The sequence below is a fragment of the Coregonus clupeaformis genome, chromosome 29 (assembly GCF_020615455.1).
Source record: "Coregonus clupeaformis isolate EN_2021a chromosome 29, ASM2061545v1, whole genome shotgun sequence".
Taxonomy (NCBI): Eukaryota; Metazoa; Chordata; class Actinopteri; order Salmoniformes; family Salmonidae; genus Coregonus; species Coregonus clupeaformis.
Window position 1 is genome coordinate 42,705,597 of NC_059220.1, and position 23,257 is coordinate 42,728,853.

Sequence of the window (23,257 nt, forward strand, 5' to 3'; positions counted from 1 at the left end):
ATATTCTATTAATTTGTCAAAGGGAGCACACAAACAGTGGGAGAGAGGGGAGTAGTGGAAAGGGTGGGTGAATCAATCATTCAGTAATTTGAAACAGAATATGAGCTTGTCATTTGAGCAATAGGGGTGTCCTGTGTCATAGATCCTCTCTTGTGGCCTGTCCTCTGTTGTGGTAGCACTCTAAGGGCATCTGCTACGGGTATTGGATTGTTTGGACTGGCGGAAATGTTGGATTGTGAAATTTGAGGTTTCCAACTTTCCAGGTCACCCTCCCCTGTTGTTCACTAAGCAGAATGGAAAAGGATGGCTTTTGGAAAAAATAATAGTGTATATCAGATATATTATACAGTGGAAAGTATTCACACCCCTTGACTTTTTCCACATTTTGTTACATTACAGCCTTATTCTAAAACTGATTAAATTGTTGTTTTTTTCTCATCGATCTACACACAATACGGGCGGCAGGTAGCTTAGTGGTTAAGAGCGCTTGTGCCAGTAACCAAGCCGCCTAGGTGAAAAATGTGTCGATGTGCCCTTGAGCAAGGCACTTAACCCTAATTGCTCCTGTAAGTCGCTCTGGATAAAAGCGTCTGCTAAATGACTAAAAATAAATAAATATACCCTATCATGAAAAAAGCAAAAACAGGTTTGTATTTTTGGTGCACATTTGTTAAAAATATAAAAAACTATTCAGACCCTTTACTCAGTACTTTGTTGAAACACCTTTGGCAGCGATTACAGCCTCAAGTCTTAATGGTATGACGTTACAAGCTTGGAACATCTGTATTTGGGGAGTTTCTCCCATTTTCTCTGCAGATCTTCTCAAGCTCTGTCAGGTTGGATGGGGAACGTTGCTGCACAGCTATTTTCAGGTCTCTCCAGAGATGTTCGATCGGGTTCAAGTCCGGGCTCTGGCTGGGCCACTCAAGGACATTGAGACTTTACCTGAAGCCACACCTGCGTTGTCTTGGCTGTGTGCTTAGGGTCGTTGTCCTGTTGGAAGGTGAACCTTTGCCCCCAGTCTGAGGTCTAGAGCGCTCTGGAGCAGGTTTACATCAAGGATCTCTCTGTACTGTGCTCCGTTCATCTTTGCCTCGATCCGGACTAGTCTCCCAGTCCCTGCCGCTGAAAAACATCTCCACAGCATGATGCTGCCACCACCATGCTTCACCGTAGGGCTGTCATGTGCCTTTACTGAGGAGTGGCTTCCGTCTGACCACTCTACCATAAAGGCCTGATTGGTGGAGTGCTGCAGAGATGGTTGTCCTTCTGGAAGGTTTTCCCATCTACACAGAGGAACTCTGGAGCTCTGTCAGAGTGACCATCGGGTTCTTGGTCACCTCCCTGACCAAGGCCCTTCTTCCCCGATTGCTCAGTTTGGCCGGGCGGCCAGCTCTAGGAAGAGTCTTTGTGGTTCCAAACTTCTTCCATTTAAGAATGATGGAGGCCACTGTGTTCTTGGGGACCTTCAATGCTGCATAATTTTTTTGGTACCCTTCCCCAGATCTGTGCCTCGACACAATCCTGTATCGGCACTCTATGGACAATTCCTTCGACCTCATGGCTTGGTTTTTGATCTGACATGCATTGTCAACTGTGGGATCTTATATAGACAGGTGTGTGCCTTTCCAAATCATGTCCAATCAATTGAATTTACCACAGGTGGACTCCTGTGTTGTAGAAACATCTCAAGGATAATCAATGGAACAATTTCGAGTCTCATAGCAAAGGGTCTGAATACTTATGTAAATTAATACATTTGTTAAAATTTCTAAAAACCTGTTTCGCTTTTGTCATTATGGGGTATTGTGTGTAGACTGATGAGGGAAAAAAAATTATTTCATACATTTATAAGGCTGTAACGTAACAAAATGTGGAACAAGTCAAGGGGTCTGAATACTTTCCAAATGCATTGTAGCTTTGAAATTGTGACATTACGAACTTTTGAAGAAAATAAGCAGTTTCTCGACTCTATATATATATACAAAAGTATGTGGACACCCCTTCAAATTAGTGGATTCAGCTATTTCATTCACACCCGTTGCTGACAGGTGTATAAAATCGAACACACGGCCATGCAATCTTCATAGACAAACATTGGCAGTAGAATGGCCTTACTGAACAGCTTCAGTAACTTTCAACATGGCACCGTCATAGGATGCCACCTTTCCAACAACTCAGTTTGTCAAATTTCTGCCCTGCTAGAGCTGCCCCAGTCAACTGTAAGTGCTGTTATTGTGAAGTGAAAACGTCTAGGAGCAACAGCGGCTCAGCCGCTAAGTGGTAGGCCAACACAAGCTCACAAAACGGGACCACCGAATGCTAAAAGCGCGTAGCACATAAAAAATAATCTGTCCTCGGTTGCAACACTCTCTACCGAGTTCCAAACTGCCTCTGGAAGCAACGTCAGCACAAGAAGTGTTAGTCGGGAGATCCATGAAATGGATTTCCATGGCCGAGCAGCCGCACACAAGCCTAAGATCACCATGCGCAATGCCAAGCGTCAGCTGGAGTGGTGTAAAGTTCGCCGCCATTGGACTGGAGCAGTGGAAACGCGTTCTCTGGAGAGATGAATCACGCTTCACCATCTGGCAGTCCGACGGACGAATCTGGGTTTGGCAGATGTCAGGAGAATGCTACCTGCTCGAATGCATAGTGCCAACTGTAAAGATTGGTGAAGGAGTAATAATGGTCTGGGACTGTTTTTCATGGTTCGTGCTAGGCCCCTTAGTTCCAATGAGGGGAAATCTTAACGATACAGCATACAATGACATTCTAGATGATTCTGTTCTTCCAACTTTGTGGCAACAGTTTGGGAAAGGCCCTTTCCTGTTTCAGCATGACAATGCCCCCGTGCACAAAGCGAGGTCCATAGAGAAATGGTTTGTCGAGATCGGTGTGGAAGAACTTGACTGGCCTGCACAGAGCCCGGACTTGAACCCGATCGAACATCTCTGGAGAGACCTGAAAATAGCTGTGCAGCAACGTTCCCCCATCCAACCTGACAGAGCTTGAGAAGATCTGCAGAGAAAATGGGAGAAACTCCCCAAATACAGATGTTCCAAGCTTGTAACGTCATACCATTAAGACTTGAGGCTGTAATCGCTGCCAAAGGTGTTTCAACAAAGTACTGAGTAAAGGGTCTGAATAGTTTTTTATATTTTTAACAAATGTGCACCAAAAAATACAAACCTGTTTTTGCTTTTTCATGATAGGGTATATTTATTTATTTTTTAGTCATTTAGCAGACGCTTTTATCCAGAGCGACTTACAGGAGCAATTAGGGTTAAGTGCCTTGCTCAAGGGCACATCGACACATTTTTCACCTAGGCGGCTTGGTTACTGGCTACAACGCTCTTAACCACTAAGCTACCTGCCGCCCGTATTGTGTGTAGATCGATGAGAAAAAAACAACAATTTAATCAGTTTTAGAATAAGGCTGTAATGTAACAAAATGTGGAAAAAAGTCAAGGGGTGTGAATACTTTCCACTGTATAATATATCTGATATACACTATTATTTTTTCCAAAAGCCATCCTTTTCCATTCTGCTTAGTGAACAACAGGGGAGGGTGACCTGGAAAGTTGGAAACCTCAAATTTCACAATCCAACATTTCCGCCAGTCCAAACAATCCAATACCCGTAGCAGATGCCCTTAGAATTGGAACGCAGACTGCGAGCCAGGCCTAATCGCCCAACATCAGTGCCCGACCTCACTAATGCTCTTGTGGCTGAATGGAAGCAAGTCCCCGCAGGATTGTTCCAACATCTAGTGGAAAGCCTTCCCAGAAGGCTGGAGGCTGTTATAGCAGCAAAGGGGGGACCAACTCCATATTATTGCCTATGATTTTGGAATGAGATGTTCGACAAGCAGGTGTCCATATACTTTTGGTAATGTAGTGGTATGACCAAAAGTATGTGGACACCTGCTCGGCTGAAATAGCCAAATCCACTAATTTGAAGGGTGTCCACATACTTTTGTATTTATACTGTATATATATACTGAGTGTAGAAAACATTAGGAATACCTGCTCTTTCCATGACATAGACTGACCAGGTGAATCCAGGTGAAAGCTATGATCCCTTATTGATTTTTAAGCCTTGAGACAATTGAGACATGGATTGTGTATGTGTGCCATTCAGAGAGTGAATGGGCAAGACAAAATATTTTAAGTGCCTTTGAACGGGGTATAGTAGTAGGTGTCATGTGCACTGGTTTGAGCATGTCAAGAACTGCAACACTGCTGAGTTTTTCACGCTCAACAGTTTCCCGTATGTTTCAAGAATGGTCCAACACCCAAAGGATATCCAGTCAACTTGACATAACTGTGGGAAGCATTGGAGTCAACACGGGCCAGCATCCCTGTGGAACGCTTTCAACACCTTGTAGTTCATGCACAAACTAATTGAGGCTGTTCTGAGGGCAAAAGGGGGTGCAACTTAATATTAGCAAGGTGTTCCCAATGTTTTGCACACTCAGTGTATTTAAGGTATATAGTATTATGATTAGGGCCATACAAATGTTTCTTGGTCAGATGTGTGTCTGTCATATTTAGTACAACAGAAAGCTTGTTGAGGGAGTTCCACTATCTTTCAGTGTCAACATTCAGAATGGTATTAGTTTAGGCCTATATAGATATCTTAGGGGTAACCATAGTGTTCCTCTGCCCATCCACTGTTGTGTTTGGTGAGGAAATGAGATTTCCCATCTGAATCCTTCTAGCCCTCCAGATGCTATCTTCTCTGTCTCTCTCCTCTCCCTATCTCTCCACCTTCTTTCTCTCCTTTCTCCTCCAACTCCCTATTTTTCTCTATTTTCTCCCCTCTCTCTCTCTCCCTCTCCCCCCATCCCTCTCTGTCTCTCTCCCTCTCTGCTTGGACAGAGTGTCATTTTAGCTGTGAATTCAATCAATGGGCTCTGTCGGGTGCCAGTTACCGGGAAGAGACCAGGAGGCTGGAGGCTGGCTAGTCGATACAAGGGGCTTTCTCACAGCACGCTCCACAAACAGAGCAATCAAGGAGACTTCTTTCTCTCTCATCAAACCTGTTTTGGAAAGAGGGAAGAAAGCTAGCCATGAAACTCTAGGCATCATTTGAAAAGGAACTGGTGCCGACTTCCTTTTGGTCGGCTCGGCTGTGCCATTTTGGGTTAGAGCAACTGTTATTGAATTCAGCCTAAACAGAAAGGCTCTCAATCACATACATATCATCGTTTTCCTAAAATGACACAATTGAATGAATGAAGCATTTACTATCACACAAAATAATAATTACTCCTTCAAATGGAAATGCTAAAATACCAATAATATTGGTACTGGTACGCATATGTGTCAGACTTTACTATTGGTACAAGAGCATAAGACATAATTCACCTCTTGTTCCAATGGTATCGTCAAACACATACACATTTGTGCCGCGTTGATATGGGGATATGGAAGTGTCAAGGTATGAGACACTGATAGTAACAGGTTGATAAAGAGCGTAAGCTGTGGAAAAGTGAATAAGCTGCTTGTTCAAGATGAGCACTCCCCAATCACCATGTGCATTTCCTTATCTGCTTTCCAGCCAGAGCTAGGTTCACCATCGGGGCACATCGGATTGGTGTTTAACTCACCATACAAGGGCCTTTCCATTCAATTATTCCATTAAGCCAAGAAAATTGTTCAATTTTTGTTTCTGTGTCTTGTCCCCGCCCTTCAGTCTGTAGTCATGCCAACCCCCTGGAATAGGGACTACTTTTCCACTCAAAGCCTCTGTACTGAATGAGTAGTGATGAATCCCCTGCAGTTAACTCAAGACTACCATCATCAACACCCATGACTACCACGTGGAAAACACACACACAAAAACATAATGGACATACTACAATCCTCCTGATGTTGAACTATGGCCTGGAATTGGGTTGCATATCAAACCCTTTTATAGTAGGCTACATTCATCCAGTACTTGAGTTATGGCTGTTTTGTGAGCCTGATCAGTTTCAGCTCTGTCACCATTCACCTGATATGCTGTGGTTAGCTTCCGCAAAACCAGGCTAAACGGGAAGTTTCATGGCAGAAATCAGCTAAAGAGGGGTTCGTAACCCGGTGTAAATCAGTGATGCCTCACAACACGTCAAACAAATAAAATGCCTTGCTTGGGCGTAGCTACAAAGGTGCTCACCAGAAGAGGCCAAAAAATGTCAACATAACAAAACAAAATATTGTAGAATGTTTGCGAGCACACTGGTTTTCACAGCATTTCTCTGTCATTTCGAGATGAGCTAAAGCTGCAGCAAAAGGGGAGAAATGTTCTGCAACGCTGGCCATATCAATATTTTTAATTTGGACGTTTCTGAAGTGATATTTGCCTGTAAATGCTAGCATGAGGGACAAGAAGTAGCTAGCCACAATTAGGTTTGTTTTGAGAAGTCAGCTAACCTTGTAAGCTACCTAGGCATAACTAACTAGCTAGCTACTAGCTACACTACAAGACCAAACGTATGTGGATACCTGCTCGCAAACATGTCATTCCAAAATCATGGGCATTAATATGGAGTTGGTCCCCCTTTGCTGCTATAACAGCCTCCACTCTTCTGGGAAGGCTTTCCACTAGATGTTGGAACATTGCTGCAGGGACTTGCTTCCACTCAGCCACAAGCACATTAGTGAGGTCGGGCACTGATGTTGGGCGATATAGGCCTGGCTCTGCAGTCGGCATTCCAATTCATTCCAAAGGTGTTCAATGGGGTTGAGGTTCAGGGCTCTGTGCAGGCCAGTCAAGTTCTTCCACATCAACAAACTATTTCTGTATGGACCTCGCTTTGTGTACGGGGGCATTGCCATGCTGAAACAGGAAAGGGCCTTCCCTAACTGTTGCCACGGGTTGGAAGCACAGAATCGTCTAGAATGTCATTGTATGCAGTAGCATTAAGATTTCCCTTCACTGGAACTAAAGGGCCCTAGCCCGAACCATAAACCTGTATTGAAAGAATCATTTAATTTAATTTATTACTACAAGTGTTCTATGTCTTTTTGGTCTCGCTTCTATGTCTTTTTGGTCTCGTCTCCTTCGCTCCTTCTGTGCTATGCACCTTCCCACTCGCACACACTCGCACACAGACACCAAGCCCCTCCTGCCACTCACAACAAGCGGTTTAAACTCGCTATTTGCATTTGAAGTTTGGTCCAACAGATGAGAATTTAACCTTTCTAACGATACCCTTTTTATGTCTCAACTCCCAAAATGTAGAACAGAGCAGACCCTACTAAAATGAGAGTATCAATGAACATGATTGTGGAACATTTATGCTCAGTTTCTGTCATATGCGGCATTGCGGTGTTTTATAAATGTGCAACGAGCATAAAAGCTGCATCTATATCAGGAATAGCCAACTTGTTCTCATTCTGAGAAATAAGCATCTTCTTAAGCAGGTAAGCCACTTGATTTCAAAATCTTAACAAAGTGAACAGGCTATGCTGTTCAAACAGTTGAGATGGGCAGGAGGGTGTATTCATCAAGTTCAACTCTTCTACCTTGTTAGCAAGCAAATAGATCCAAGTTGGCTAGACTTTAAATATAAAGATTAGCTAGCTACTAGCACGTGGGCTTATGCTTGAGAGATTGTTTATGAGACCTGTGTTCATTTTTTGTGGATGTGCATTGTGCATGGTTCTGGTTAAATTTGCAACAAAAATGGCATTTTCATAGACAGACTTGAAAGCCAGATTATTGAAAAAAAGCAGGTAAAACTCTTTTGATTCAATAATTAAATTATTAGTGGGTCTTATGGTTGTGGGAAGGCTTACATTTAACCTAGGTATAATTTTACATGCAGTGTATTGACCTTTAATTGTGCGACAAAGCTTATTTAGAGAAAACTTTAAAAGAAAATTGAGATATATATCGTGAATCGCCATAAATTTGAAAACATCTATATGATTTATAGGTCATATTGCCCAGCCTTACCTAAAAGGTTAGTTGTGTTAGCCCAGTCGATAGCTTATCCAGGGTCAGTGGTACATAGAGCAACCATGTACAGTCTATCTATGGGAACAACTGCAATCATTTCGCAAGCAACATTTCTAAAATGAATGAAATAAAATGAACGTCAATTTTCTTTGCCTGGAATGCTCATCTCCTGTAGCCTTATTGTCGTATTTTCATACTGTACCTAAATTACTAGGGTTGGATTTGAAGTAAACAATTTGTGACTCGTTTCAGGAAACTGTGCGTATGTCGCGCGTCACTACTTCACAGGAGAGCCATTTGAACGTAAACCTTTTTTGGCAGAAAATGCCTTCTGGAACGTGAACTTTCATGTGCCTTAATAACAAACTTGTATGCCATCTGTAAATACAAATACTATTGTTAAATTACGAGCCTAGTTGGTTTAGCCACAGAAAAAGACAGCAACTTTCCCACTAGCCTTGATTGGCTGAGATAATGAGTGGGCTGCACATGCTGAGAGATCGAGTTTTGAAATCAGTGGAATTAGAGTATGATAGCTAAGGAGATGGAGAAAACACCTGTCTCCGGATTACATCTTCAAACTAAGGGCAACCATGGCATCTGTGACAGAGAGGGAGAAGCGTCCATCCATGCATACGGGTAAGATAGTCTAGCTAGCTATATTTTCAGATATTACACGTTTCAAATTTTGTCAGAAAGTCGTTTTCATTTCAAGTTAAAGTGTACTGTTAGTTAGCTAGCTAGCTAATGTTAGCTGGCTGGCTCGCTAGCTAATGTTATGTGTATGATCTGTGTAGTAATATGAATTGTATCTCGGAGCCATTTGCTTTGCTAGTTATAGCCTAATGTTAGCTAGCTAACATTGAACCTGGTTGGTTAGCTACCTGCAGATTCATGCAGGGTAGTAACGTCATGAGTTGGGATTATGGTTCATTGTGTAGCTAACTAACTTAACATGTCTTAACAAAAGACTCCACTATGCAAGTAACCATTTCAATAGAATATTCATGATGTCAATGCTAAAACTGTTGATAGAAGTAGCTGGTAAATTCGCTCTGGCTATCTTCTCCGATTTCAGAGCACTCTCATCTGAGTGTGCCAGAGCGCAGAATAACTGACCATTTTATAAACGCTCAACACCGGTTGAATATGGCTGGTGTCAGTAAACGTTGGCAAAAAAAGCGTAACTAAATTGTTGCCAGCAGCACAGTTGCAGTCACCAACGCTCTGTATAACATAAAAACAGCCTAACCAGCTCTGCTAGGGCGAGTAAAATGGTCAGTGAGCTGTTCTCTCATTTGTGTCTGGAAGTAGCTAGCAAGCTAGCCAACGTTAGCCAATTAGCTTGGGTGCTTGACTGCTATTGTTAGGACAGAACGCTCAGATCAACCCTACTCCTTGGTCAGTGTCCAGTGTGCGCTCTGAACGCTACGAGAGCGAAACGCTCTGAATTTACGAATGGCTAATCTGACAACGCTCTGAGTTTACAGGCTATAGTTTAAGAGGGTGTGAATGATGCTGAATGGGTGTAGACACAGAAAAGCTCTCCAGTAGTAGTACCAAAATCAAAGGCCATTTTCTCAAAAGTGAGGTTACAAGTTTATCAACTTTCAAAGCAGAATTACTTTCCCATTGTTCCTCAACTGTAGTGTATGATATAACATTTTCTATCTGTGACTCTCTACTTTTATCCAATGTACAAAACACCATTTCAAATTTTGCTACATAAGACCGAATTGAGCCGGTCGGTCACATTTTATATGTCAGCACTTAAAAGGCATGTACAAAATCTGGTATATGGTTTGCATCATTTCATTGTCTACTGGTATCATTTTAAATTAAGAACATATAGCTCATCATGTAAACAATTTGTGAGTTTAGCTATTCTCTGCTTCAGATGACAGATGCCCTTAAGGCCAGTAATGCCATCATACTGTAGGCCTATGGCTGTATTGGCAATGCATGCTATATGATAAGCTGCTAAATGGATTCACATAGCTGATATACAACAGTGACAATCAAATAAAAGAGATTGGAGATCTTACAACTAGACAAAAAAGGACATGTTCATTTGAGAATACAACACAGAAACACAGACACAGAGACAGAACCCTTCACCTCTTTATTAAAGGATTGTGATATGTGGTTAATCAACATTAACTTTAGTTCATTTTGAATAATAGTTTAACAATTTAACAAACAAAAAAATTTAAACACTTAACTTCAAAGAATCAACACTTCATCACTTCAAAATGTACAAATAAGCTAACTCATATGTAAAGATTAGACACCTTTACAGATGGCAGGTAGCTTAGTGGTTAAGAGCATTGTGCCAGTAACCGAAAGGTTGCTGGTTCTAATCCCTGAGCCGACTAGGTGAAAAATCTGTCGATGTGCCCTTGAGCAAGGCACTTAAACCTAATTGCTCCTGTAAGTCGCTCTGGATAAGAGCGTCTGCTAAAAATATGTAAATATAAACAACTATATATATTTGAGTAGTAACAAGTAGGTTATTATTACTAAAGCATCATTTCAGGTCAACAAAAAAAAACTCCATACGAGTGGTGGCCAACCTTGCTCCACTGATCCCTGATCTATTTGGTGAGCAAATTTCTATTCCAGCCCAGCAATGGCACACTTGACTATCAACTTGAATCAGGCATGTTATTGCTGGGCTGAAACAGAACACTGCACCTCCAGCAGGGTTGGCTTGCTCCAATTGTAATAGGTTTATACATTGTGTGTGATGTTTACTGTATTTTTGTATACAACATTTGCTAACATGGGTAGGCCTACACGTATAACCCATGGCATATAGGACATACCAGGCACGACTCAACACCATCATTAAGTTTGCCGACGACACAACAGGGGTAGGCCTGATCACCGACAACGATGAGACAGCCTATAGGAGGAGGTCAGAGACCTGGCCGTGTGGTGCCAGGATAACAACCTCTCCCTCAACGTGACCAAGACAAAGGAGATGATTGTGGACTACAGGGAAAAAAAGAGGACTGAGCACGCCCCACATTCTCATCGACGGGGCTGTAGTGGAACAGGTTGAGCACTTCAAGTTCCTTGGTGTCCACATCACCAACGAACTATCATGGTCCAAACACACCAAGACAGTCGTGAAGAGGGCACGACAAAGCCTATTCCTCCTCAGGAGACTGAAAAAGATTTGGCATGGGTCCTCAGATCCTCAAAAATTCTACAGCTGCACCATCGAGAGCATCCTGACTGGTTGCATCACCGCCTGGTATGGCAACTGCTTGGCCTCCGACTGCAAGGCACTACAGAGGGTAGTGCGTACGGCCCAGTACATCACTGGGGCCAAGCTTCCTGCCATCCAGGACCTCTATACCAGGCGGTGTAAGAGGAAGGCCCTCAAAATTGTCAAAGACTCCAGCCACCCTAGTCATAGACTGTTCTCTCTGCTACCGCACGGCAAGCGGTACCGAGTGCCAAGTCTAGGTCCAAAAGACTTCTCAACAGCTTCTACCCCCAAGCCATAAGACTCCTGAACAGCTAATCATGGCTACCTGGACTATTTGCACCGCCCCACCACCCCATCCTTTTACGCTGCTGCTACTCTGTTAATTATTTATGCATAGTCACTTTAACTCTACCCACATGTACATATTACTTCAACTACCTCAACTAGCCGGTGCCCCGCACATTGACTCTGCACCGTACCCCCCTGTATATAAGCCTCCCTACTGTTATTTTATTTTACTTCTGATCTTTTTTCTCAACACTTTTTTTGTTGTTGTTTTATTTTTACTTTTTTTGTTAAAAATAAATGCACTGTTGGTTAAGGGCTGTAAGTAAGCATTTCACTGTAATGCCAATACAATTTGATTTGATTTGATTTCCTTAGTTTCTTGGGACATTCATTGGGACCTCTTTTTTCATCTGCAAACAGGCTTTCACAGCTTTCCATATCTGAGGACAGAAAACATCACAAAGAAACAGGCTTCATTATACTCAAATTAGACAGCACTGAATATTATGTTGCTATTATCTCTCTGTCCTCAAAGTTTTCCCCTCTAGGGACTGGAACTGGATAATCTTTTCATAATGCCCTATCCAGTAGCCTACACTCACCCTTTACTGACAGCTGGAGCTGCAATTTCAGCCTCTTCCATGGCTGTTATCTACAAATGCATTTGGAGATTGTGTTTTTAATTTACAATGATTACATCAAGACAGCCTAGATAGCTAGCTGATTACATTTAATTCACTTAGCTGAACAGTGAGTTTTAAGTTAAAAGCTCAGTTGAGTCAGCCTACAAAGTGGCCTACAGTAGCCAGCTAGCTAGCTAATAATAAATTGTTTGTTTTACATTTAAAAAATGTATTTACTTACTTGAATAGGTCTCCCACTACCTCCGTTTTTGGGTCCTTACAAAAACAAAATAATTGGCAATCTTCACAATATTTCTGGTGGTAGCAAAGCCAGCAGCCATGTGGACGAATGGCTGACGAATAAAAAAGTGTCACCAGAGTGGTTTAGAATGTGTTGTAATGTTTGACTTTACCACTTTCAATTTCAATTTCAATAAATCGCAGACTGTCAGCCACACCTGATAACTTGAAAACTAGCACTTGAAACTAGCATAGGCAACAACTACCCAGATGGAAAACAGTGACGCACATAACACACAGCACCCCATCTACGGGCGTGGGGGAGGGTTCTTGAAATTTAACATCCAATCAAAATCTTGCCGCTGGGACTCCAAATCTATTTCTTATTGGAACCAATTTCCAACATCTGTGTTAGCAGCAGTATGTTCAGCAACTCTACCTAGCTGCTCCAGATGCCTGTGAAGGCACCCAGCTACATCCTACATTCTTACATTTGGTGGCAGTGGTGGTATCCAGGCCTGCATGAGAGGCGGAGGTTCATCTGCATCGACCCAACAACTGTGTTCAATTCTCAGTTCACAGTTCAATCTTACCTCATTGTAAGACTGGTGATCACATAATATTGTTATGGCTGTGCCTGTGAGTCAATCTCTCCCAGTGGTAGTCAAATATATATAGATGAAACTCAAGCTAAATATTGCGTAATGCAGCGCCACTCGAAAGCTGTCATGGTACAGTGGGCCAGGAATTGCGTGTTTACGTGGGCAGCACTTTGACAGACAACCTCTCCCAGCCAATGACAACGCTAATTTCAATTACACTTCCTGGACCACACAGACTTTGATACATCCTTCCAGTATCGGTCCTAGCCCTCAGCAGCCACACACAGAGTTGCGGTTCCATAGCAACAAAACATATCTCCTACAAAATATACAGTGGGGAGAACAAGTATTTGATACACTGCTGATTTTGCAGGTTTTCCTACTTACAAAGCATGTAGAGGTCTGTAGTTTTTATCATAGGTACACTTCAACTGTGAGAGACAGAATCTAAAACAAAAATCCAGAAAATCACATTGTATGAATTTTAAGTAATTAATTTGCATTTTATTGCATGACATAAGTATTTGATACATCAGAAAAGCAGAACTTAATATTTGGTACAGAAACCTTTGTTTGCAATTACAGAGATCATACGTTTCCTGTAGGTCTTGATAAGGTTTTCACACACTGCAGCAGGGGATTTTGGCCCACATACAGACCTTCTCCTGATCCTTCAGGTTTCGGGGCTGTCGCTGAGCAATACGGACTTTCAGCTCCCTCCAAAGATGTTCTATTGGGTTCAGGTCTGGAGACTGGCTAGGCCACTCCAGGACCTTGAGATGCTTCTTATGGAGCCACTCCTTAGTTGCCCTGGCTGTGTGTTTCGGGTCGTTGTCATGCTGGAAGACCCAGCCACGACCCATCTTCAATGGTCTTACTGAGGGAAGGAGGTTGTTGGCCAAGATCTCGCGATACATGGCCCCATCCATCCTCCCCTCAATACGGTGCAGTCGTCCTGTCCCCTTTGCAGAAAAGCATCCCCAAAGAATGATGTTTCCACCTCCATGCTTCACGGTTGGGATGGTGTTCTTGGGGTTGTACTCATCCTTCTTCTTCCTCCAAACACGGCGAGTGGAGTTTAGACCAAAAGCTATATTTTTGTCTCATCAGACCACATGACCTTCTCCCATTACTCCTCTGGATCATCCAGATGGTCATTGGCAAACTTCAGATGGGCCTGGACATGCGCTGGCTTGAGCAGGGGGACCTTGCGTGCGCTGCAGGATTTTAATCAATGACGGTGTAGTGTGTTACTAATGGTTTTCTTTGAGACTGTGGTCCCAGCTCTCTTCAGGTCATTGACCAGGTCCTGCCGTGTAGTTCTGGGCTGATCCCTCACCTTCCTCATGATCATTGATGCCCCACGAAGTGAGATCTTGCATGGAGCCCCAGACCGAGGGTGATTGACCGTCATCTTGAACTTCTTCCATTTTCTAATAATTGCACCAACAGTTGTTGCCTTCTCACCAAGCTGCTTGCCTATTGTCCTGTAGCCCATCCCAGCCTTGTGCAGGTCTACAATTTTATCCCTGATGTCCTTACACAGCTCTCTGGTCTTGGCCATTGTGGAGAGGTTGGAGTCTGTTTGATTGAGTGTGTGGACAGGTGTCTTTTATACAGGTAACGAGTTCAAACAGGTGCAGTTAATACAGGTAATGAGTGGAGAACAGGAGGGCTTCTTAAAGAAAAACTAACAGGTCTGTGAGAGCCAGAATTCTTACTGGTTGGTAGGTGATCAAATACTTATGTCATGCAATAAAATGAAAATTAATTACTTAAAAATCATACAATGTGATTTTCTGGATTTTGTTTTAGATTCCGTCTCTCACAGTTGAAGTGTACCTATGATAAAAATTAGAGACCTCTACATGCTTTGTAAGTAGGAAAACCTGCAAAATCGGCAGTGTATCAAATACTTGTTCTCCCCACTGTATGTGATGTTGGCAAGAGGATAGTCATTTGGCAGGCGACTCGACAAAACTGCCACTCGATGTGGGACTTGAATCCTCTAAACCTGATTCCTTGGCACTGTTTGAGACTAAACTCAAAGTTACTTGTGTAACCCCGGTTCTCTGAGAATATGAGTGAGAAGTCTCACTATGGGATCGCTGGGTCAAATCAAATCAAATCAAATTTTATTGGTCACATGCGCCGAATACAACAGGTGCAGACATTACAGTGAAATGCTTACTTACAGCCCTTAACCAACAGTGCATTTATTTTAAACAAAAAAAGTAAGAATAAAACAACAACAAAAAAAGTGTTGAGAAAAAAAGAGCAGAAGTAAAATAAAGTGACAGTAGGGAGGCTATATATACAGTAAAATAAAGTGACAGTAGGGGAGGCTATATATACAGGGGGTACCGTTGCAGAGTCAATGTGCGGGGGGCACCGGCTAGTTGAGGTAGTTGAGGTAATATGTACATGTGGGTAGAGTTAAAGTGACTATGCATAAATACTTAACAGAGTAGCAGCAGCGTAAAAAGATGGGGTGGGGGGGCAGTGCAAATAGTCCGGGTAGCCATGATTAGCTGTTCAGGAGTCTTATGGCTTGGGGGTAGAAGCTGTTGAGAAGTCTTTTGGACCTAGACTTGGCACTCCGGTACCGCTTGCCGTGCGGTAGCAGAGAGAACAGTCTATGACTAGGGTGGCTGGAGTCTTTGACAATTTTGAGGGCCTTCCTCTGACACCGCCTGGTATAGAGGTCCTGGATGGCAGGGAGCTTTGCCCCAGTGATGTACTGGGCCGTACGCACTACCCTCTGTAGTGCCTTGCGGTCAGAGGCCAAGCAGTTGCCATACCAGGCGGTGATGCAACCAGTCAGGATGCTCTCGATGGTGCAGCTGTAGAATTTTTTGAGGATCTGAGGACCCATGTCAAATCTTTTTAGTCTCCTGAGGGGGAATAGGCTTTGTCGTGCCCTCTTCACGACTGTCTTGGTGTGTTTGGACCATGATAGTTCGTTGGTGATGTGGACACCAAGGAACTTGAAGCTAGGTAGGCGGATAACTACGGAAGAACCAATCACATAACATCTGTCGGAGACAGACAGGTTGAGTGGAGAAAGAGGTGAGCCCCTCCCCTCTTTATAAAGGCACCACTCACCCCACCCTCTGGTCATTCTCAAGCATGTCTCTCTTCCTTGCACTCATTCATATTCTCAGAGAACTGGGGTTACACAAGTAACCCTGAGTTGTCTTTCAAATACTCGTTCTGATGTCTCACTATGGGATATGGCCAACTCCGTATCGCAGCCAAGCTCTTCGAAGCCAGGCTCCAACATCATCACCCCTCAGAGGCTCCGATACTGAGGACAGTATGCGCCAAAGAAGGTGCAGTCACCTCCAGTCGACAAAACCTCAAATGTATGCGGGGTGGCCCAACATGCCACATCACAAATCTCCTATACAGAGATGCCTTTAAACAGTGGAATGAGCCCTCAGGCTCTCCAGTGGCTGTTAACCCTTGCTATTATAAGCCAGTATAATAGCCTCCACTATCCAATTGGACAGCCGTTGACGAGAGAGGGTGCCCAGGATACAAAGAGTTGATCGCTCTTTCGTAATGTTCTCATTCTATCCAAGTAAATGCACAAAGCGTGTACTGGTGGAGACACTCTTCCTCCGTAGAAGAGGAGGGAGGCGGATGGAAGGCCAAAAGCTCTAAGGTGAGGCAATAATAAGTATTTCTGGCATTAGGCATAAAGGCGGGTTTGGGTAACAAAGTCACCTTGGAACGAATGGTGGACTGACAGTGCGTGCAGCTCACTCAATTGCTTTGCAGACGTAAGGGCAGTCAGTAAAGCGGTTTTGAAGGAGAGATATTTCATCTCCACGCTTTCCAGCGTCTCAAAAGGCTGCTGTGAAATAGCCTCAAGCACAATAGATAGGTCCCAAGACGGGGCTAAAGGCTTGGAGGCTCCTTCATAAAACGAGTCAACAGGGGGGATGCCTCCCTACTGTGTTCTTGTTGAAGCCTACAGTGGGGAAAAAAAGTATTTAGTCAGCCACCAATTGTGCAAGTTCTCCCACTTAAAAAGATGAGAGAGGCCTGTAATTTCCATCATAGGTACACGTCAACTATGACAGACAAAATGAGATTTTTTTTCTCCAGAAAATCACATTGTAGGATTTTTTATGAATTTATTTGCAAATTATGGTGGAAAATAAGTATTTGGTCAATAACAAAAGTTTCTCAATACTTTCTTATATACCCTTTGTTGGCAATGACACAGGTCAAACGTTTTCTGTAAGTCTTCACAAGGTTTTCACACACTGTTGCTGGTATTTTGGCCCATTCCTCCATGCAGATCTCCTCTAGAGCAGTGATGTTTTGGGGCTGTCGCTGGGCAACACAGACTTTAAACTCCCCTCCAAAGATTTTCTATGGGGTTGAGATCTGGAGACTGGCTAGGCCACTCCAGGACCTTGAAATGCTTCTTTACGAAGCCACTCCTTCATTGCCTGGGCGGTGTGTTTGGGATCATTGTCATGCTGAAAGACCCAGCCACGTTTCATCTTCAATGCCCTTGCTGATGGAAGGAGGTTTTCACTCAAAATCTCACGATACATGGCCCCATTCATTCTTTCCTTTACACGGATCAGTCGTCCTGGTCCCTTTGCAGAAAAAACAGCCCCAAAGCATGATGTTTCCACCCCCCATGCTTCACAGTAGGTATGGTGTTCTTTGGATGCAACTCAGCATTCTTTGTCCTCCAAACACGACGAGTTGAGTTTTTACAAAAAAGTTCTATTTTGGTTTCATCTGACCATATGACATTCTCCCAATCCTCTTCTGGATCATCCAAATGCACTCTAGCAAACTTCAGACGGGCCTGGACATGTACTGGCTTAAGCAGGGGGACACGTCTGGCACTGCAGGATTTGAGTCCCTGGCGGCGTAGTGTGTTACTGATGGTAGGCTTTGTTACTTTGGTCCCAGCTCTCTGCAGGTCATTCACTAGGTCCCCCCGTGTGGTTCTGGGATTTTTGCTTATGATCATTTTGACCCCACGGGGTGAGATCTTGCGTGGAGCCCCAGATCGAGGGAGATTATCAGTGGTCTTGTATGTCTTCCATTTCCTAATAATTGCTCCCACAGTTGATTTCTTTAAACCAAGCTGCTTACCTATTGCAGATTCAGTCTTCCCAGCCTGGTGCAGGTCTACAATTTTGTTTCTGGTGTCCTTTGACAGCTCTTTGGTCTTGGCCATAGTGGACTTTGGAGTGTGACTGTTTGAGGTTGTGGACAGGCGTCTTTTATACTGATAACAAGTTCAAACAGGTGCCATTAATATAGGTAACGAGTGGAGGACAGAGGAGCCTCTTAAAGAAGAAGTTACAGGTCTGTGAGAGCCAGAAATCTTGCTTGTTTGTAGGTGACCAAATACTTATTTTCCACCATAATTTTCAAATAAATTAATAAAAAATCCTACAATGTGATTTTCTGGATTATTTTTTCTCAATTTGTCTGTCATAGTTGACGTGTACCTATGATGAAAATTACAGGCCTCTCTCATCTTTTTAAGTGGGAGAACTTGCACAATTGGTGGCTGACTAAATACTTTTTTCCCCCACTGTATATGGAAGTCAGAGATAGCGGCTAAATAGACCTTTACAGTGGAGAAATCCTTTGCTCTGTCCAGAAGGTCCTGCAAAAAGCATAGGATCTCAAATGTAAAGCTTTGGTATGGAATGATCTGCCTTATGTCACACCACTTCGCAAAAACGCACCACTTGTTACCATACAGATAGTCTCAATGACTCTGAGTGGCAAGCCTGTAACATTCAGATTCATCCTCTCACCGTCCAGGCCCAATGTGAACCAATTGCCTTGACAAATAGAGCGAGACAGCACACTGAGCGTAAGCTACGGAATGTGAACTTTCTCAGATAGCTGTTGAGGACCCACAGATCCAGAATGGGCGCTCAGAATGGGGCGCTGCAGTTCGCTATGAAGCCACCCGTTTTCAATGGAATTCTGGATTCAGTAGCAAGTGGCGACTCAGCTCGCATACTAGAGCAGGAAATCTTCTCTCTATTAAGCAAATGGGCAATCCGAGCTATACCAGCAGCAGAGAGACATCTCGGCTTCTACTCCTGGTACTTCCTGGTTCCTCTGTAAACAGTTCCCCTCTCCCTTGTTTTTACCCCCTTTTGAGTTTTTCAGAAGTAAGTTGTAATTTCTATAGTTGACTTCTGAAAAACTCAAAAGGGGGTAAAAACAAGTATGCGAGCGGAGTCGCCACTTGCTACTGAATCCAGAATTCCGTAGAAAATGGGTGGCTTCATAGCAAACTGCAGACTCTACCCCTTTGTAACTGTGGACAAGACCCAGGGCTGGACTGCGCACACGAACTGTAATACTACTACTAGCCTACTACTCGCCAATGTCATAGGGTTCATCAAGCTTAATATCTTAGCGATGTATTACAACACACTTATGGGATCAAAGGCTCTGTGTTAAGCCTGAATAGCCTGGTCCCAGATATGTTTGTGCTCTTGCCAACTCCATTGCTGTATGCTGTCATTGTCAAGACAAAATAGTTTGTCATGAAAAAGAGTGACAAGGAGTTGGCATGATCAGACTGGCACTCAAACATACATTTTACATTAGCATTTTAATCATTTAGCAGACGCTCTTCTTCAGAGCGCCTTATTACAATCAAAGGCAATCTTATCCAGAGCGACTTAGAATATAATAATATATGCCATTTAGCAGACACTTTTATCCAAAGCGACTTACAGTCATGTGAGCATCCATTTTACATACGGGTGGTCCCCGGGAATTGAACCCACTATCCTTGCGTTACGAAGAGCAACATGCCATTTAGCAGACACTTTTATCCAAAGCGACTTAAAATCATGCAAGCATACATTTTACATATGGGTGGTCCCGGGAATTGAACCCGAATGGCCATGCTCTACCAACTGAGCTAAAGAGGACTTGCATATTAGACCAGGCTCATGCTGTGATTATGACAAATAAAGTGTCATTTTGACTGTCAGGATAGCAAGCCCCAGAGCAGCTGTGGTGCCTGTACTAATAACTTAATTTCTCCTCTGGGCTCTGATGTAACCTGAGAATTTGTTCTCTCATAAATAAGGGGTCATGTCCGCATGTGGGCGCGGGCAAAATAATGTGACAGGTAACGCGCTTCAAACCCAATTGGAGCTGACGGACGACCGCGGGACCTGTCAAGGTAGACTGACTAAGGTGTAAAACACACACACGCTCGCACATAGTACACAAAAAACCACTCACTCGCTCGAGCACGCACGCACACACCCCCCCCTGAACCTGCTATCCACAGTGAGAGAGAAGCATGAAGACATGGTGGACAGAGGAGGAGAAAAACAGAACAAGCTGTTCTTGTTTTTGACTCTCTCAAAGGTTACTTTTTATCAGAGATGGCCCCTGTTCCTCTAACTTCATGGAGGTAAGTTTGTGCAGAAAACTGGGGTACATTTCTTTGTCACTAGACAAAGTAACGGGACAGAACAAGTCAGGCTGAATGACTGTTCAGATCATATGAATGTACTGTAGATAAGTAAGTAAGTAGTTCCGCACAAGCCTTGGCTTGTGTGAGCCGGAACGGTGTTTAGGAGTAGGAGCCTGTTTCTGTAGGGCAGGGGTGTCAAACCCGTTCCATGGAGGGCCTACAACCTTCCAATCTCAGGGCGGACACTCAGACCACAAGGCCAATGAGTAATGAATTGGTCTCCTACTCTATACTGGAGGGGGAATAGCCACAGAAAAGGCCAAGTCAGAGACAGACAAAAGGCTCTGTTACAATAGCAAATAGCCACTCTAGAATATAACACTTCGTATGAAGCAATCCATTGGGCATCCATTCTAAGTAGTAGCCTATGGTAGTATGGACATTGGACATTGAAACGTGGCCAAAGTACAGCTCCTCAAGAGCTCCAAGAGAAAAGATGGCCATTACCGCGTTACCCGTGCTTCTCCACTACCTCTCCATGTCACCTTTATGTAACACTCCAGGTTACTTCGGCTGGCCATTGAGCTGGACCAAAGGAGCCGAGAGAGAGAGAGACAGAGACGAGTGACACGATCCCATCTTTCAGCAGATTGCCCTGTAGGTAATGAGACAGTCATTTTCCTGATGGTAATGGAAAAGCTGTCATGGCTGTAACAACGGGACACCGCCTTGACTCACATTCATCAGCACCAAGATGACACAGATAGGAAGACAGGAAGTGAGTTAGAAAGGGAATTTAAATGAGCTGTCACTATGGTGTTAGTGTGGATGAGAGAGGAACACACATACACTCACTATGTGGCTGTCTGCTGTGTTATGTAAAAGTATGATTGAGTTTGTTTAGTATGTGGCTTAGTGACGATTAGCCAGGCCCATACTGCTATGCTAGCTGAGTAAACACAAACACACACGTTTGTTTTACTATCCTTGTGGGGACCAAACAATTGATTCCCATTCAAAATCCTATTTTCTCTAACCCTAAACCTAATCCATAACCTATCCCTGACCCTAAACCTTAACCCCTAACTCCTAACCCCTAACTCTAACCCTAACCCCTAACCATAATTGTAACCCTAACCCCTATGCCTAAAATAGCCTTTTTCCTTGTGGGTACCAGCGAAATGTCCCCACTTGTCTGAATTGTCCTTGTTTTACTATCCTTGTGAGGACTTCTGGTCCCCACAAGGATAGTAAAACCAAACACTAAACACACACACACACACACACACTGATGCAGCAGTCAAACCAGGATAATACAGAAACAGCAGGGCTGCACTGGATTCTGTACTTCTATAAGTGTAAACATAGAAGTATATAGCAAAGTTCAAGCAGTAGTTTTCCCTACTGCTTGAATATATATATTTAACAAAAACTAGGTAGTCATCTGTATTAAAACCTCAGACATTTCATATTTGCAAGGTCAACATAATGTTAACTAAATGTTTTCTGATGACATACGCCTTGAACATGCTTTAACAGTGGAAATAAACTGATGGTTGTCATCTCACCATAACATTGCCTTGATCCTCCATGTCACGGACCCACCCGGTACTGCTTCTCATTCCGTTCACCAGTTCCAGAGGTCTACGTCACCGGCTTTCTAGGAGTCACTGACATGGATCATTACCACCAACCCCGGACTGTCTTGTCTCATTACGCACACCTGGTTCCCATTCCCCCTGATTAGTATGTATATATATGTGCCCTCTGTCCCATGTCCGTTGGTCTCGTGAGTACCGTGCTCTGGTTGTTTATGGGTCTCGTATTGTGTAGAGGTTACACCTCGCTCTTTGTTTGGGTTACATCCCTTTTGTATATATATATACGTGTTTGTATTGGGAGGAGTAATAAAACCCCTAATACGTATTCCTGCGCCTGTCTTCTAATCATTCTACAACGTGACACTCCATGTCTGATAAATGCATGAGCGACACTCATCCAAATAAAAGCCTCTCGACTAATGGCCCTACTGTCATTTTATAGATCACACAAAGATGGTGCGGCAGCGGGAGACATCGGAACACACTTCCGCAGCGGCACACTCCATTGGCTGACACGTTGCGTTGCATAATCGAGTCAAATCAGCAGGCAGGGGAGTGTTCAATAGCAAGAGAGTGGAGAGAGCAGTCGCTAGCTGTCGTCTACCAGTTTGGAACTTGTTTATATCCTGGGTCATTTTCATTAAAACACCAAATGGAAGAAAGCGGACTGAAACATAGAGGGCCTACCTGAACTCATTTTCAGTTGCAAAACATTTTGCTACAGTGTGCCCTAGTATGACCCTGGACGGCTAGCCAAAAACTCATAACCGCCAAGTCAGCGAGTAATCAGAGCGTTCCCATGAGGCAGGGCTTTATTTAAGGACAAAACGAAGAGACTCTCATCCACTGAGGGAGATTTGGGTGAAAACCAACAATCTAGGCCACGCCGCCCGGAGGGATTCAGTAAGGACTTTGAACTAAAAATAGAGTGTGCTGAAATAATTAAGGAAATATGTGCCGACAATCTTTGTTAATTACTGTCCCCCCTGTCGGCTGAGCTGGAGACAATCAAAGGAGGTCAGGGGATGATGGGAGCAGCTATATCTCTAATCTCACCTACCAGACAATAATGCAAACTGCAACCTTTTACAATATTTTCATTGACAATATTAGCCATCTACTGTATGCCTTTGTCCTTATTCTCTGATTATTGTATTAAAGGGTGGCAGTTGGTAGGAAAGGATAGCTTTGAATGAGTCTAGATTAGAATATCACGATTGTAAAAGAAACGGATGCATGTCATAATGAATGATGGGAGTGTTTGTTTGGTGTTAGCACAATGTTATCCCCCAGTA

The 23,257-nt window shown here is 43.5% G+C and overlaps 1 protein-coding gene across 1 annotated transcript in view; it reads right to left on the bottom strand.

Moving 5' to 3' along the window:
- The window catches only part of LOC121545133 (calcipressin-2), a 52,090-nt gene that overhangs the window by 14,807 nt on the left and 14,026 nt on the right, over positions 1 to 23,257 (bottom strand). The gene's annotated exons all lie outside the window — the stretch shown is intronic.